The sequence below is a fragment of the Furipterus horrens genome, unplaced genomic scaffold, assembly GCF_987537825.1.
Source record: "Furipterus horrens unplaced genomic scaffold, mFurHor1.1.pri manual_scaffold_3, whole genome shotgun sequence".
NCBI lineage: Eukaryota > Metazoa > Chordata > Mammalia > Chiroptera > Furipteridae > Furipterus > Furipterus horrens.
In genome coordinates, this window is record NW_028327173.1 from 112,448,235 (window position 1) to 112,467,692 (window position 19,458).

The window sequence follows — 19,458 nt, forward strand, 5'->3', positions numbered from 1 at the left end:
TTGTTCCTGGGCTCTCTGTTCTGTTCCATTGATCTATATGTCTGTTCTTGTGGTAATACCAGGCTGCTTTGATTACAGGGGCCTTATCGCATAGTTTGATATCAGGAGTGTCATGCCTCCAGCTTTGTTTTTCTTTCACAAGATTGCTGAGACTATTCAGTCATTTTGGGTTCCATATAAATTTTGGAGTATTTGTTCTAGTTCTGTTATGTATGCCATTGTTATTTTAATAGAAATTGCATTGAATATATAGATTGCTTTGGGTATAGTGGCCATTTTAATTATGTTAATTCTTCCATTCAATAAACACAGTATATGCTTCCACTTAATTATATCTTCCTGGATTTCTTTCTTCAGTGTCCTATAGTTTTCCAATTACAGGTCTTTTAACTCCTTGGTTAAATATACTTCTAGGTACCTTATTTTTTTATTGGTATATTAACTTGAATTATTTCTCTATCTGATGGCTTATTATTGTTGTATAAAAATGTCATAATTTCTGAGTATTAATTTTATACCCAGCTACTTTGCCAAATTTATTTATTAGGTTTAGGGGATCACATCAAATTAGTTTTTGTACAGCTAAAGAAACCAACAGCAAGATGGATAGAGAATCCACTGTATGGGAGAACATTTTCTCCAATGATATAACTGTCAAAGGTTTAATCTCCAAACTATACAAAGAACTAATAAAACTTAGTGTCAATAAGGAAAAAAAAAAACAATTAAGAAATGGGCAAAAGACCTGAATAGACGCTTCTCCACAGAGGACATTCAGATGGTCCATATACATATGAAAAAGTGCTCCACACCACTTATCATCAGAAAGATTCAAATTAAAACCTAAATGAGATATCACCTTACACCTGTCAGAATGGCTACCATCAAGAAATCAACAAAAAGTGCACATTTAATTGACCTGCTTTCTTGTATGTGTGAGCAGTGTTATTTCTTATGTGCTATACAAATAGTTGAAGGTTAATTAGCAGTATAACTCGGTAGTAATGCTGCCAGTCTCCTTCCGACAAGTAATTTAAAAAAGTAAATAAATAAAATAAAATAAATCAACAAAGAACAAGTGTTAGCATGGATGTGAAGAAAAGGGAACCCTGGTACACTGTTGGTGGGAATGCAGTCTGGTGCAGAAACTGTGGAAAGCAATATGGAGTATCTTTAAAAATTAAAATGAAAAGGAATTATCTTTTTTATCCAGCAATTTCACTTCTTGGAATATACCCCAAGCATCCCAAAACATCAGTACAAAAACATATGCACCCCTATGTTTATAGCAGCACTATTTATAATAGCCAAGATTTGGAATAAGCTTAAGTGCCCATCAGTAGATGAGTGGATAAAAAAGCAGTGGTACATTTACACAGTGGAATACTATGCAGCAGTAAGAAATGAAACAAAACTCTTACATTTTGCAACAGCATGGATGCACCTGGAGAAAATTATGTTACATGAATCAAGCCAGTGAGTGAAAGAAAGATACCACATGATCTCACTTACATGTGGAATATAATGAACACAATAAAGCAACAAACAAAGTAGTAACTGACACATCAATATATAAAACAGACTGACAGCTACCAGAAAGGAGCAGGGGGTACTGGATAAAAGATAGTGAAGGCTTTAATCAAAGAACATTTATGTACAAGCCATGGACATGGACAAAAATATAGTGAATTGGCTTGAGGAGAGGAGGTGTTGGGGCTGAGTGGTGACAGTGAAAGGGAGAAAAAGCAAGAACTATAAGAGTATAAAAATTAAAAATAAAAAAAGTAGAAGTAAAACAATTGTGTATGAACACTCTTATAGTTCCTATGTCATATTATGAAATCAGAATAATTCTTATACTAATACCTAAAAAAAAACATTCCAGGAAAAGGATAATAAAATTTACAGATAAAAATCTCATGATTCTGTAACTAAAATGAGAAATATTTAAACTTATATAAAGTGATCTGTAAAAAAGATAACATTAAACTTAGTTAATCCCAGTAATTCGAAGTAGACTTGACATTAAAAATCAATAAATGGAATTTGCCAAAAAAATTATGATTATCTCATTAAAAACAGAAAAATCATGTGATAGAATTTAAGAACTATTTATCCATCATTAAGAAAAAGAAAATTCTAAAATTGTCTTGCCTATGTTTTCCTTTAGGACTTTTGTGATGTCACGGCTTACATTTAAGTGTTTGATCCATCTTGAGTTTACTCTGGTGTGTAGTGTAAGTTGGTCTAGTTTTATTTTTTTGCACATCCCTATCCAGTTCTCTCAGCACCATTTGTTGAAGAGTCTCTTCATTCTATTTGATGTTCATTCCCCCTTTGTCAAATATTAGTTGACCATATAGGCCTGGGTTTATTTATGGGCTCTCTATTCTGTTCCACTGATCTATATGTCTGTTCTTATGTCTGTACCAGACTCTTTTGAATATAGTGACTTTGTAGTATAGTTTGACATCAGGTATTGTGATTCCTCCTACCAGGTTCTTCTTCCTCAAGATTGCTGTGGCCTTTTGGGGTCGTTTTTGGTTCCATATAATTTTTTGAAGTATTTGTTCTAGGTCTGTGGAATATGTCATTGGTATTTTAATAGGGATTGTGTTGAATCTGTAAATTGCTTTGGGTAGTAGGGTCATTTTAATGATGTTGATTCTTCCCATCCATGAACATGGTATTTGCTTCCATTTGTTTGTATCTTCCTTAATTTTTTTCTTCAGTGTTACGTAGTTTTCCGAGTACAGGTCTTTTATCTCTTTGGTTAAGTTATTCCTAGGTACTCTGTTTTTCTTGTTGCTATAGTAAATGGGATTTTTTTAGTTTCTATCTCTGATATTTTATTGTTGGTGTAAATAACTGCCTTAGATTTCTGTATATTTACACTGTACCCTGCTATTTTGCCAAATTTGCTTATTATGTCGAGTAGTTTTTTAATGGAGTCTATAGGGTTTTCTATACTATCATGTCATCTGCATATAATGATAGTTTTACTTCCTCTTTCCCAATTTGGATGCCTTTTATTTCTTTTTCTTGTCTGATTGCTGTGGCTTGAACTTCCAACACTGTGTTGAATAGGAGTGGTGAGAGTGAACAGCCTTGTCTTGTTCCTGATCTCAGGGGGAATGCTTTCAGTTTTTGTCCATTGAGTATGATGTTCGCTTCAGGTTTCTTGTATATAGCCTTAATTATGTTGAGGTATGCTCCCTCTATTCCCATTTTGCTGAGTGTTTTCATCATAAATGGGTATTGTACTTTGTCAAATGCTTTTTCAGCATCTATGGATATGATCATGTGATTTCTGTCTTTCATTTTGTTTAGGTGGTGTATTATATTTATTGATTTGCAAATATTAAACCATCCTTGCATCCCTGGGATGAATCCCACTTGATCACGGTGTATGATCTTTTTAATGTGTTGCTGGATGCTGTTTGCCAATATTTTGTTGAGGATTTTAGCATCTATGTTCACCAGCGATATTGGCCTGTAGTTTTCTTTCTTTGTTGTGTCTTGACCTGGTTTTGGAATTAGGGTAATACTAGCTTCACAGAAAGAGTTTGGGCATTTGCCCTCTTCTTGGATTTTTTTGGAATAGTTTGAGAAGGTAGGAGTTAGTTCTTTCCTAATGTTTTACAAAATTCACCAGTGAAGCCATCCGGTACAGGGCTTTTGTGTGTTGGGAGTTTTTTGATTACTGTTTCAATTTCACTCTTTGTTATTGGTCTGTTCAGGCTTTCTACTTTTTTATTCAGTTTTGGAAGATTATATGTTTCTAGAAATTTATTTATTTCATCTAGGTTGTCAAAATCTTGCCATAATCTTGTAGTAATGTCTTACAATCCTTTGTATTTCTGTGGTTTCAGTCATTATTTCTCCTCTTTCATTTTTGATTTTGTTTATTTGGGTCCTCTCCTTTTTTTTCCTGATGATCCTGGTTAAAAGCTTGTTGATTTTGTTTATTTTTTCAAAAAACCAGCTCCTACTTTTGTTGGTCTTTGAATTGGTTGTTTAGTCTCTGTGTCATTTATTTTTGCTCTAGTGTTGATGATTTCCTTCCTTCTTCTTTCCCTAGGTTTTGTTTGTTGTTGTTCTAGTTCTTATAGCTGTAGGGTTAGATTTTTTATTTGAGACTCTTCTATCCTTTTCAAGTAGGCTTGTATTGCTATGAACTTTTCTCTCAAAACTGTTTTTGCTGTGTCCCATCAGTTTTGGGCTGTTGTGTGTTCATTATCATTAGTTTCCAGAAAATTCTTGATTTCTTCTTTGATGTCATTGCTAACCCATTCATTATTTAATATCATGTTATTCATTCTCCATGAGTTTGGATGTCTTTGATTTTTTTCCTTGAGGTTGATTTCCAGTTTCAAGGCATTGTGGTCTGAGAAGATACTTGATATAACTTGAATTTTCTTGAATTTGTTGAGGCTTGTTTTATGTCCTTTCGTGTGGTCTATCTTTCAAAATGTCCCATGTGTATTTGAAAAGGATGTACATTTATGTTCTTTTGGGTGAAAAGATCTGTATATATTAGTTTAATCCATTTGATCTAGAGTGTTTTTCAATGCCTCAATATCCTTGGTGTTTCTTTGCTTCAAAGATCTGTCTATTGTTGATAATGGCATGTTAAAGTCCCCTAATATGAGTGTGTTTCTGTTGATATCCTTCTTGTAGTCTTGTAGTATTTTCCTTATATATTTGGGTGCTCCTAGGTTGGGTGCATATATGTTTATCAGGGTTATATCTTCTTGATGGGTTGTTTCCTTAAGTATTATGAAATGTCCTTCTTTGTCTCTTTTTATGGACTTTGCTGTGAAATCCATTTTGTCTGATATATGTATTGCTACTCCAGCTTCTTTTTCATTTCTGTTTGCTTGGAATAATTTTTTCCATCCCTTCACTTTCACTCTGTATAAATCTTTTGTTTTGAGGCGTGTCTCCTGTTGACAGCATATATGTGGTTCACGTTTTTCATATCCATTCTCCTACCCTATGTCTTTTGATTGGAGCATTTAATCCACTTAAATTTAAGGTTATTATTGACAGGTATTTATTCATTTCGCTTTGTCCCTGTGTTCCCCTCCCTCTCTTTTTTTCTTCTTCTTTTTCTTTTTAATAAATTTTATTTTATTTTTTCAATAATTTATATATTTGAATGTTTGTTTGTTTATTTTTAGAAAGAGGGGAAAGGAGAAAGGGAGAGAAACATCACTGTATGGTTGCCTCTTATTCATGCTCCCAACTGAGGACCTGATGTGCAACGTAGTCATGTGCCCCAACTGGGAATCAAACCAGTGACACTTGGTTCGCAGGCCAACTCTCAATCCACTGAGCCACAGCAGCTGGAGTCTGTTTCTGATCTCACTCTACTCACTTGGTCAGAAGATTAAAGAGGGACCTGAGTACAACATTTCCATGTCTAGGATGCATATGACGAAATTGGAGTAAATGAAAGAGTAACTAGGATTATGTTGAATATCCATGAAACCATGTCCTATATGAAAACTGGCATAGCTATCTCAGAGAGAGAAAAAGTTAAGGAGTATTTTTAAATATCTGAAAAGTTATAAGGTCAATGAGGTTTTAAACTTTATTTATCATAGGAGAAAATTAGGACCAAGAGAATTTATTTAAAGGCAATATACAATATACAATATAATGAACAATAGTAGTCATTTAGACTACTTTTGCAAAGTGGTAAGCTCCCCACCCTGAGGCATCCAGGCAAACCTGGATAAACACCTGTCTGAAATCCCATAGCAAACATTCAAACATCAGAAAGAGGTCTTGACTGATGAAATCCATGGCTAATATCAGGTTTAATAGTCCATGATTTTCAGTAGCTAACACTCAAGATAAATTTTTAAAGCAGATATGTACATAAGTTAGATATGTAAATTGGGAATTAAGATGTATAAGATAAAAAATATTTTTGTAAGTGGAAGTATTTGTTATTAAGATAAAAATATCATATACAATTAGATGAAGTTATATTAATTTAATAAAATATCAAAAGAGAGATGTCATTGCTTCGTTAAGATTTTTGAAGAAACTGGACAAGGTGAAATATGGAGGTCAAACTGAGTTTTGATGAAACATCCCAACTATGCATCAGACATGCAATAGAATATTAGAGTGGGTAGAAAAGGAAATTGTGCAAAAAATGAGATGGAATTAATAGATAATGTCAACATAGTTTTCTTTGACCCCATTCCCTTGAACATTTTATAAATTGTGATGGAGTTGCTCAGTCACCCTTTATTATGGCTGCATGTGTACAAAGTACAAATAATCTAGACAATTCACTGAAAAAAAAACCTCAAAGAGTTGTGAACAGACAACAAATTAGTCTCATCAAAATAGCAGATTTGGTAGTTTCAGTCTATTTTTACCTAAGATGGTGTCTTTCTTAATTATTTATGTTGAGTGTGTGGAAAATCTCTGTATTCCAGTCTTCATAGTGTGGGATAGACCAAAATGTCATTAAAAAATAAATAAAAGGTGACCTCTATAATTCGTTTGCTCCTTTAAACTGCTGATTCCAATACTACATTGTTCTGCTGTATTTTGAAATCCTGTTTAAAATGTTATCTCTTAGGCTAGTATGTTTCAGAACTGAATATCTTAGAAACGTCAGTTTTTGCTTCCATGATTAACTCTTTGTCCCACTTTGCAGAGATGAAAGGAATACATATATTTTGCTTCTATACTAATATGCAAATCCAAGCCCCTTGCATTGAGAGTTCTGGAATGCATATTATAACTGATGGGGAAGTAGAAGCTGGTCGAAATGCTGTTCTTGGCCTTGACATTAGAATAAATGATTAAAATAGAATTGCATTTCTCTGGTGGAGTTCAGCATTGGCTAGATGCCTAAGTTCAATGGTGCACATTCTGGGTAGGTTTAAGCTTCTCTCCTGATACACTGCACCACTGAGCACAGATTTTCCCCTGCCTGTTACTTCAGATGTGGTGGAATTGATATATTTATCCTGCTTCATTGCCCATGAGTACCTAAAGTATTAAAGGAAAGATTAACCTGCAGCTGTGATGAATACTGAGGACTCTTACATTAGATGCCACTTCTTGAAGCATTACCTTTCAAAGATGCCACACATACAACCCAGATCAAAGTGGACTCTGTACTGTGCCAGGAGTGTTAAATATTCGCTAGAGGATTAAAAAATTTAAATGTAGAGCATATCATAAACCAAATACACTTTAGTAGGTCTTATATTTAATTCATAGCCCCAGGCATTATAGTCAGGAGACATAACAGTGGCATAAGATTCCATAAATTGTTCAGGGGGAAAAAGAACTATAGAAATTCTTGCTTTATGTAGCGGACTAAAAATAAGAAGTTATTTAAAACTAACTTACACTTACACTCTCCAATAAATTAGCAGCTTGGTTGCATTTTTACAGATTCAATTATATATTGCTACATAGAATATAAATTATTACAGTGTACTGACTGAGACTATAGGCATAGAATTGCCAGAGTAGAAATTGCGACCTAGGCCAGATTTCTAACATGCCTTAATAAATCTGTGCCTCAGTTTCCTCATCTATAAAAACAGTTACTCTTTCATAAGGTTGCCATGAGAATAAAGTGACTTAGTACATAATCAGGACTTAGGACAGTGCCTGACACATAATAGATATGTGTTCAATGTAACTACTATATAATTAAACAGAATAGTGAGCATACTAAATATTCATGAAACCATGGCATGTACAGAACTCTCCTTGTTTATCTTAGAGAAGGGAAAAATTGGAGATGAGGTGTCTTCAAATGTCTGCAAAGTTAAGTGGTTAAGGCTTTAAACTTAATATATGTGTCAGAGAAGAAAAGCCAACACAATTGTATATACTCATATGTACATGTACACATATATTCATACACATACATACAGACACATACACACTAATTATCTTTTTGTCACCAACAAAAAGTCATGTCCTCCAAGGTTCTTGAGGTAATATTAATTCAAACAGAAATCTTTTGGATTACATAATTTAATCTGTACTTTTACAAACTTTGTAGTTTATGAAATGAAATCAGAAAATGTACAGATCATGGCCTCTTAAAAAAAGGAGTGTTCACATAGACACCATAAACTCCAAAATATATAGTAAATTCTCTAGCCTTCCTCCCATTCCATCTGGTCTCTATTGACCAATGTAGTTTATTGTAATCCAATGGTGAAAGCAACAGTGGGGAAAATGGAAAAATGAAAGAAACAGTCTTTTTCTTGAGCTCTATTATCCTGGTCTTTAATGTTACAAGAAAACCATAGTCAGGTGGCTCAGTCAAATTTCAAAATTTCTCTACTACAAAATTATATGCACTTAATAGGAAAAAAGAAGCCTCTGTAGTTTTCACACCTACTGGTGTCTTACTAGGATGGTCTAACAGTGTTCTTGAAACAGTGGTTCAGTTCCAGATGCACATTAGTATCACCTGGAGATTTGGAGGAAAAGCTTATTGCCAGATTCCATCCGCAGGGAGTCTCATTCTGGTGGAGATAACAGAATCAGTGCTTTTGAAAGCTCTCCATGTGATTTTAATGTGTACCTATGCTTGGGAACCATTGGGAGAGTCTCAATTTGTTCAATAGAGGTATTCTAACACAATTAACTAGGAAGGATATAAACAATGAAAAAAAATTACATGTTTATAACCATTTAAAGCCAGGGTACCTTATGGGAGAAGGGTGGCAAGTGTAGCCTCATAAGTAAGTACTCAATAAAGTTGTATTTGATACCAGGTTTCTGTGTGAATATTAATACAACTACAACACACCCATGGAAACAAAGCCCGGTGTTTCATTACAGTGTAACCCTGAATCAGAGGAGAGCACTAACTAGGCTCAGAAGGAGGATATATAAAGATGACTAAAACAAGGTCTGTCTCTGCTTGCAAGAAGCTCAAATTTGAGTTTTGACATAAATTAGGATAGCTTGGGCATGGAGGTAACAGTTTTTTATTGAGATTTTACTATGAGCTAGTCACTGTCTAAGTATACCACATAAATTATTTTCTCCTTATTTAACAGTTTAAGAAATGGAGAAATTTAGAGGCTATAAAAATAATCCCATTTAAATCTTTTATCAATCTTGAGTTGATTCTGGTGTATGGTGTAAGTTAGTGGTCTAGTTTCATTATTTGGTATGTCCCTGTCCAGTTCTCCCAGCACCATTTGTTGAAGAGGCTATTTTCACTCCATTTTATTTTCCTTTCTGCTTTGTCAAGTGTTAGTTGACCACAGAGACATGGGTTTATTTCTGGGCTCTCTATTCTGTTCCATTGATCTATATGTCTGTTCTTATGCCAGTACCAGACTGTTTTGACTACAGTGACTTGCAGTATAGTTTGATATCATGTATTGTGTGTGTTCTTCTTTCTCAAGATTGCTGTGGCTATTTGGGGCCTTTTTTGGTTCCATATAAATTTTTGAAATATTTGTTCTTGGTCTGTGGAATATGCCATTGGTATTTTAATAGGAATTGCGTTAAATCTATAAATTGATTTGGGTAGTATGGACATTTTAATGATGTTGATTCTTCCCATCCATGAACATGGTATATGCTTCCATTTATTTGTATTTATTTAATGTCCTTCTTCAGTGTTCTGTAGTTTTCTGAGTATAGGTCTTTTACCTCCTTGGTTAAGTTTATTCCTAAGTACTTATTTTTCTTGTTGCTATAGTAAATGAAAAAATTATTTTTTAGTTTCTATCTCTGATATTTAATTGTTGGTGTACATAAATGCCTTTGATTTCTGAGTATTGACCTTGACCCTACTGTTTTGTCAAATCCATTTATTAGGTCTAGTAGTTTTATAGTGGAGTCTATAGGGTTTTCTACATACACTATCATGTCACCTGCAAATAATGACACTTTTACTTTCTCTTTTCTAATTTGGATGACTTTTATTTCTTTTTCTTGTCTGAATGCTGTGGCTAGAACTTCTAAAACTATGTTGAATAGGAGTGAAGAGAGTGGACATCCTTGTTGTGTTCCTGATCTTAAGGGGAATGCTTTCAGTTTTTGCCCATTGAGTATGAAGTTGGCTACAAGTTTCTCATATATGGCCTTCATTATTTTAAGGTATGCTCCCTCTGTTCCCACTTTGCTGAGTTTCTTCATTATAAATGGATATTGTACTTTACCAAATGCTTTTTCAGCATCTATTGATATGGTCATGTAATTTTTGTCTTTCATTTTGTTTATGTGGTGTGTTACGCCATGACACTATAAAAATCATAGAGGTAAACACAGGCAGTAAAATTTCAGATATCGCATGTAGCAATATTTTCACCAATATATCCCCTAGGGCAAGGGAAATATAGAAAAAAATAAATAAATGGAACTACATCAAACTAATGAGTTTCTGTCCAGCAAAATAAAATGTCAATAAGATGAAAAGGGAACCAACTGTATGGGAAAACATATTTGCCAATGATACCTCAGAGAAGGGTTTGACCTCCAAAGTATATAAAGAACTTAAATGACTCAACACACCAATAAGACAGACAATCCAATTAGAAAATGGACAAAGGACCTGAACAAACACTGCTCCAAAGAGGACATACAGAGGGCCCATAGGAATACGAAAGAATTTTCCACATCACTAGCCATCAGAGATGCAAATAAAAATCACAATGAGATACCACCTCACACCGGTCAGAATGGTCATCACCAACAAATCAACAAACAACAAGTGCTGACGAGGTTGTGGAGAAAAGGGAACCCTAGAGCACTGCTGGTGGGAATGCAGACTGGTGCAGCCACTATGGAAAACAGTATGGAATTTCCTCAAAAAACTAAAAACGAAACTGCCTTTTGATCCAATGATTCTATTGCTAGGATTATACCTGAAGAATCCTGAAACAACAATTCAAAAGAACCTATGTGCCCCTATGTTCATAGCAGCAGTATTTAAAATAGCCAAGTGCTGGAAACAGCCTAAGTGCCCACCTGTAGATGAGTGGATCAAAAAACTGTGGTACATTTACACAATGGAATACTATGCAGCAGAAAGATAGAAGGAACTCCTACTATTGGGCAAAAGAAGGGTGGAGGCTCTAGTCAAGGAACGAGTATAAATGACCCATGGACATGGACAATAGGGTGGGGATTAACTGTGGAGAAAGGGTGGGTGGCATGGGGGGATCAACGGGAGAAAAAGTGGGACAACTGTAATAGAAAAACAATAAATGGATTTAAAAAAGAAGAAAAGAATCACAGTTTATACTGCTGCTAATAGTGGAAGCAGGATTTTAACGCCAACAATTCACCTGGAAAGCCTGGACTTGCAAATACTGTCACTCTGTTTTTCAAGCTCAGCACATTGTTGAGCCTTGTTACTAATGATCCACTCTATCTTCATGTGACAATCCATATGTACTCACTAAGAAAGAAGTGTTCTTTTGAAAACAGAAATTGTTTGGTGCCTTATTAAAAGCAAAATTTGAAGTGTATTGCTTTGCTTTTTTAATAGGTTTTGAACAATCTAAAAAATAAATTAATGACATTTAATTGCCACCAATGAAAAACAATTTTTGATAACTTATAACCTAGATAATTTTATGGAAGTATGTCAATAAAATACTCACAGAACTGAATGAAAACTTGAATAAACCTTGGGAAATTCAGGGACGAAGGCAGTCTAGCAATATAGGGAGTAGGAATATGGGGAGTCTTTTCAAAATTCTATGATTGGAATAAGTCATATTCAACCATTTTTTTTTTCATTGTCTCACTTCAATAAATATCCAAATTTCAGGAAGAGTCGAATTGGCTGAGCTGATGTCTCATGCTCACCCCTTGGCCAAGAGACTTGTGCACCTTGATAATTTATTCCACCATAGCCATTTGAAATGAGTGGAAATAATTTTCCAGAGAAATCAGGGTGTTGTTACAAAACAGGATGAGGAAAGCAAGCAATAGTAACAGCAGTCCAATAAATCTTGACTGCTATTTAAATAACTATACAATTATTTCTGATAAGTCTTAAAAAATAAGTCAGTCATTGGTTAAGAACTGTCCTTGAAAAGGAAGGTGGGAGGAGGGCCAAGTGTAATTAATTCACAAGATTGGTAAAAAGACGATAACTACACATCAATAAGCTTATTCATTCTCTCCTGACCTCTACCTTTCTACAACCTTAAATTATGTTTTCTCCTAGATAATTAAGGCTGGAGCTGATTAACTCCAAAGACCCCATCATTGAAACTGATTTAATGTGAGACCATGAAGAGATCTCTTCGAATTTTGCTAAGTTAAAAATTGAGATTAGTTGGCTTTTTTTCTTGACTAATTTCTTCCTGAGGGCTAGGTCACACCCTTCAAGTAGAACAGGATAAGCTTTTGTGATTAGGCCAAAGCATTCTCTTATCACCTTTACACTTGCTACAGTATTTTCCTCAAATTTCTGTGCTAAAGATCCTTCTGTTGCCCATAGAATAAAGTCCTAATTCCTTGTCATAGTCTAATGTTCCAGATGCACATGACTCTAAAACTCAAGGCTTACCTACTGTATTGTGTTGGCTCTTCCCTGCTAAGAAAATAAGAGTAGATACAATCCTCTCTGGAGAACTTGGGGAGTAAAAAGAGAGGGCCCAAGACATGTTGCAGAGGAAAATCAACACATAAGAAAGACTGGGCTAAAGGGCTGCCTGAAAGACAAAGTAAAGTAGGGTAAAACAAAGAGGTAGGCTGGGAACCAGGAGAGATTATACTATAGACATAAAGATAATAGGACACTTGGCACAAGGACTATCATGAAACAGCCACTTAATAGATATTCAATGACTCACTAACTAGATATATTAATGTAATTATGAACAAGAATTCTTGTATTTCTTCCTTAAAGAAAGCTTGAGGATCATTGCTAATCACTCTCTTCAGGGAAATTTCAGTATATCCTATGAAAAATGATAAATATCAATAAGAAATCACTTTAATGACCTTTTTCACTTATGTTAGAATTAATTCAACTTGAGACCTGTGCTGTAAATTGTATGGCTTTATTATAATTAATTCATGGCAGTAAATACAAGATAATTTGATGATTAGATACTTATTTAAGATTTTATTCACACTGTCTCCTTTCTTAGAAACTGCTTAAAAGTAGAAATTGCTTTTCAGTGAAAGCCTTGACAATGCAATTTATCAAAAATGGAACTGCTGACTAGATTCTGCATTTAATATTGGGATAAATTCTGACTGGAGCACTTCATAAATACATTATTCTATGGAAAACATAGAATATATTCCTAGACACATGCAAATGTTTAAACCAATAATAAGTAAAAAGGGAAGTTTTAAATCCATTAGTATCCTTTAAACAAGGATTGGACTCATTCAGAAAAACCATTAGGGTAATCCTTCCAGATAACATTATATAATGTAAAAATCATGATATTAATTTTTATAGGCCTATATTATTAGGACTATTTTGTAGACTGAAGGGTATCCCATTCATTGATCTGGTCAGTCAGGGAATAAATGAGAGAAGAAAGGTAAATAAATTATAGATATCATTCAATTGAAGTCATTGGGATGTTTAGAATTGATTTGTTAGTTCCATAATCAAGGTCAATACACCTAATATATTCCATTAGATTCCATTTACAAATGCCTTCATTAATCAAGACCTTACCCAACATGTTTTTCCACTTACAATAACATTAATAAAGAATAGAAACACATTTTCCTAGCCAACATGTATTACTTTAAAAATCACACCTTTAATCACCCACAAGTAGTTTTATTGGGATTAGTTCTCAATATGGGGAACAATTTATCTTATCTCTACTATGCTAATTTGCTCTATCTAGTGACTGATATATTCTCTCATATGAAACTGAATGAAGAGCATATGAATTGTGTATCCCATGACCATTAATCTGCGAAGCACCTAGATTAATAATGATGCTTTCACCTCTGTTCTATTCCATTCATGTCCACACTTTAGTAATTTAGTTTAATGCCAGAGTCTATTGTATGATGTTATCAGATGTACTTTCTGATAGTTGAAGGAGTCTCCTTAATCATCTTCTTAGAATATCAATTTAAAAGTCCAAGCAGTCTAGAGCTCCTAAAGAAAGTATTATACTGGTGAAATTTTTCAGTTTTCCCCATTACATGGTTTATTTGCATCTAAATTCTGTGGCAGGTTATTATTAAAGTTTAGTTTTATCAAACTACTGCTTAGACTTTATGCTCTAAATAAATAATTTATGGAAAAAAAGTTTTGAGTCTAACATATTGACTATGATCCACAGTAGAGGCCACATTTTCATCTCATTTTTGTATGTCCTACATTTCAGGGCATTAACACCCTATCACTGCAAGCATAAAAAAATTTAAGGACAAAGAAAAACTTTCTTCTTATGAATAAAGCTACCTATAATCATGTTCAATACTTTTTCTTTCTGGGAATTCCTTTTTCTAGTACTCACTGACTACTCAATTCACTCCAGTTTCAATTTTGACACCATTCCACCAAAACTATTCTTAATATCACTAAATCCAATGGTCACACTTCTTTCCTCATCTTACTAGAATCAAAAGAAATATTTGATATTGGTGTCTGCTCCCTCTACCATGGAAAAGTCCTCTACTTTCATTACATAATACTCCACTGTTTTCTTTTTCTCCTTCTCAGAGCTATTCTTATGCCACTCTTGTCAGAAATTCTTCCTCTCCTGACCTCTGAAGCTTGACATCTCTCAGGATCAGATCAATCATTCTTCTTTTCTCATTCTATATTCTCTCTTGGCTGGTCTCATTCACCACATTTCTGATTTCAGTTTTATACTGAATACTAGCAACTTTATATTTAAAGTTCAACCTCTCCCCTGAGCTCCATACCTATACTTACCACCAGATACCTTCACTTGAACATTTCATTGGCATCTCAAATTCAATATAAAACAACACTGCCACACTGCTAGCTCTTCAGTGTTTCCATCTCAGGAAATGGTACCTCTCTCTAACTAGTTGTCCTAATCAAAGTCCTCAGTGTCAAAATTGACCTCTCCCTCTCCTTCATCTGCCAACTGTTATTACCAGTTCTTATTTATATTAGTTACTATGCGTATTTAGATTATAACCATTTTACTCTATTCTAACTGTTAAAAATAGTAAAAACCGAAACCAAGGAAGCTGAGATGAAAGATTTATTAAGAGGAACCTGCCGGGCTGTCTCAAAGGAGAGAACAGCAGCTGGCGTACAGGCTGACAAGGTTTTAAAGGGAGGGATAGATGACTGGAACAGGCTATCGGGGCGCCTAGTGATTGGTTTGGCCTGGGGGTAACGGCAGGAACAATGGGTTGAGTTGGGGGTAACGGTGGGCACAATGGTGGGAACAACGAGGCACTTGGTGTTCTGTTGGGAGAAGGTACTTGGTGATTTATTGGGCATGTTGCTGGAGAGAAGAATAGAATAAGGGAGTAAAAAATTTTCTACCTCCTACTGGTGTTCTGCAAGATTTGAGGAACTTTTCACTGGACTGCTCAATAGCCATTGTTTGTAGTTTTTACTTCCTGCTAATCAACTTATTGGGTGGGGGTTGTGAGGTTCTTACTGAACCTAAGACTAACTAGTTCAAATCATGGCTATATCTCATGTGCATTACTATTATAGCCTCTTAAGAGTTTTTCCTCTGTCATATCTTGCTCTTTTTCTTTCCTATTGGATAAATAATTATAATTTTAATTATAAAACACTATTGGTTTCTAAATATTGGAGAAAATGATGCTTTCAGTAAAAATTGTATTATCTTCTTTTATGCTTAAAGTCTCTTAAGTACTCCCAATTCCCTTTTGATAAAATTGAAAGTCATAAACCTACACCAGTGATTTTTAACAAACAAGTGTGCCATAAAAGGCATAGCAGTGTGCTGAAAGAATTTTTAAAACATAGAATACTTGACTCTTTAGTCAAGTATTTAATTGACAAATAAAAAAATGACAACAGCGAACACAATAGGTGTGTGGTGTGAATGACTCAAACTTATAACTATCCTTTTCCATGCTGGGCCTATAAACCCTGCCTATGCCAATAACACCCATCTTTTTCTTTCCCGGTTCTTCCTTTGTAACATGCATTGTGATTATGTCTAGGCTTATGTTTGACCACACTTTTCAATGGCATGTATTAAATCCTTTAAAAATAATGCATTATTTCTAGCAACTAGCAAATTGTGGGACACATGGTAAGAATTCAGAAAACATTTCTATTAACGTTAACAAAATAGGTTGTGTTGAGCACTGCCAGCTGAAGGGGACATCTTGTTCTAATGGATGTTTTCATATAAAAAGATAAGCAAAATAGAACCAGAAGCATGGAAACAAGAAACAGACTGACAGTGACCAGAGGGGAGGGGGAAGGGGGAGAAGGGGGGAGAGAAGGGGAAGGGTCTAGTCAAGGAACTAAGGTAAATAACCCATGAACATGGACAGCAGACTGTAGGAGTTGGGGGAAATGGGTGGGGTAGGGGAGAGCAATGGGGGAAATATGGGACAACTGTAATAGAACAAGAATAAAAAAAGAAAGAAAAAAAAAGGTAAGATGAGGTCAAAATAAAAATCCTCCTTAGGTATGCTGAGAAGACAATTGAAAATGTAGCTTTCCATCCTGTGAAAGACGGACTCAGGTATCTTTTTATAAATAAGACCTTTTGGAAACACCATTGGGAGAGATCCGTGTGAAAGTGGTTTGTGAAAGCCATATTTTTCACTAAAAATATTGTCATGTATTTTCTGATTGTAAAAGTTAATACAAAAGCTAAAATGATAAAACTTCTGAAAGAATATATTGTAGATAATTTTTACAACCTTTATTTTATTTTTTTCTTTTTGTTATATTACAGTTGTCCCAATCTTCCCCCATTGCTCTCCCCTGCCCTGCCCACCCTCTACAACCTTTACATAGGCCAAAATTTCTAGAACACTAAAAGCCTAACCTTAAAAAATGATGAATTGAAGTTCTTCAAAAGTAAAGCATTCAACTTTTCAACTTAGTGTTAAGAAAGTAAACAGGCAAGCCACAGGCAAATAGAAAATGTTTGCAAATATATTTGTAAGAGCTCTTGCAACTCAGCAATAAAAAGACAACCCAATATTTTTTAAATGGATAGAAAATTTGGAAAATTCAGAAAAGATCTATAAACAAACATATAGTAATATAGCCAGCACCTTTCATGACTAGAGAATTAAATTTAAACTATAAAGAGATATCAGTAGGTACCAAGAATAGCTAACATTTATCAATAAACTGACAGTACCAAGTGTTAAGTACATGGAACAGCTAAAAGTCTCATACATTTCTGGTGGCGGTGCAATATTATGCAACCACTTTGGAAAACTATTTAGCATATTCTTGTAAAGTTAAACATACTTCTATCCTATGACCCGACAATTCTAGTCTTAGGTATGTACACAATAGAAATAAAGCATTTGCCTGTAACAACACTTGTACCTGAATGTTCATAGCTGCATTATTCATAATAGGGAAGACCTGGAAATAACAAATATCCAACCAGAGGGGAATGGAAAAACAAATTGTGTCATACGTATACAACGTAGTCAGGAATACTAAAGAACAAACTACTGATTTACACTATAACATGAATAAATCTAAAAAAAATTAATATTTAGATCAAGAAAAACATGAAGAGGGTACTGTATGATTCCATTTATGGTAAGTCTAAAAACTACATTAATTGAAAAATAATATCTGTATCCAAGGGATGGGGGTGGGAGGACTGACAATAAATGACTCTAGAACATGATGGTAGCAACACAAATGATTTTCCCAAAATTCACAAAATTCACACTTAAAATTATAACTCAGAGAGTTTACTATAAGTATCATATTTTCACTAAATTAAACTTTCAAATATCATAAACCTTAAAATATTATAAAAAGTATAAAATATAAAAATGAAGATCTATATTACAAAGTCTCTCAGTGAAAACCACTTTGAAATAGTTTAGTAATATATTACTCTACAACTTTGTGTATGTATATATTCATGTGCCAATACATAGTATATATATGTATGGATATAGATATCTTTATTTTACAACAATAGGACAAACACTAATAGTGTTTTATGATGCTCTATGTCAGTTATATAACATTCTAAGGAATGCAATCCAATTTTCTAATGAATGCCTGCTAGTGGTTTGGTAATGTATCTGATAGTTGCACCATAATTTGTTTTACTAGTCTCTATTGGTGTAAAAAATTCAAAATATACATCCATATATTTTAAGTTAACAAATAAAGTAAATGAATTATGCTTCTAATACAAAAACATCCTTATTGACTGCTATAGTAAAACAGAGCTTTGTCTAATTTACTCAGGTTCAGAATAAATTTATATCAGTCATAAATATTCTCACAACTGATGAAAAATGCTAACAATAAAACTTTGCATGATGAAGTGAGACATTCCTAGATCAATAATATTAGACAAAAAAAAATCGCAGATTAGATTAATCAAGGGGTGTATCCAAGGTTGCATATATTGTGGTTGGCAGAGTTAGTATCACTACCAGGTCCCTTGTTCTTGTTTTATTCCACAAGTTTTCCTTTGTGTAGTGTTCATTAACCTGGAAGGGGCTTCCACACATTATTTTGGCATGATTAACCTTGTATATAAACACCTGACATCACTAATCTTGCCTGAATTTGAATAATGCAGAAAAAATAGGAAGAGTCCATGAGGAAGACATGGAGGTAATATGGTGCTTATATTTCAGGAATGTTTCTTTATACTTTACAATTTAACACACTGCAACAGCATGATGCATCTAATGATTTTTTAAAACAGCTTTCTGCTGACAACATAAACAGAAACAAGTTTATTTTGAGTGAGCAGCTGCTTTTTTTTTTTTTAATAGAGGAACGTCGCTTGCTGAAATAATGCAGCAGGCTGGCACTGTGAGTAGATAAACATCTATGGGGTTTGTGGACTGGCAAACACAGCCATTCTACTGCTACAATTACAAGTAAACCAAACAACCCATCTCTGATTTTATGAGAGTGAACAGTTAAGCCAGTTTGCAACTGAGTTACAGAAATGGGCTGCACAGATTGTCTGATTTTAATGAATGGATAGACAGCAGATGTCAGATCATTTTCTCCCTATATATGGGATTTTAAAATTTCTTTATTTTTCAGATTCTTTGAATTAATTAATCCTTTATTTAAAAAATGTCACCTCCCTTCAAACAAGTATTTTTTACAAGGAAAAGTTAAGACATGGCTATGTAGTTTCATTTAAATGAAATTGCCTTTTTTCCTCTTCATAACAATGTGTTCATAAATATCTCTGTTCTCTAAAAGATTTTAGTGCTTTAAATTTGGTTTGAAAGAAAAGATTTGTACTTGGGAAAGGACTATTGGTCAACAAATGATCTCAGAAAAGT

General features: G+C 34.1%; 1 non-coding gene across 1 annotated transcript; it reads left to right on the forward strand.

The window, feature by feature from the left end:
* Nucleotides 1–902: 902 nt before the first annotated feature.
* LOC150015764 (small nucleolar RNA SNORA19) lies at nucleotides 903–1,030 on the forward strand. Its single transcript, XR_016510314.1, has one exon. It is a non-coding gene; the product is annotated as a small nucleolar RNA SNORA19 (small nucleolar RNA).
* The last annotated feature ends 18,428 nt before the right edge of the window (nucleotides 1,031–19,458 follow it).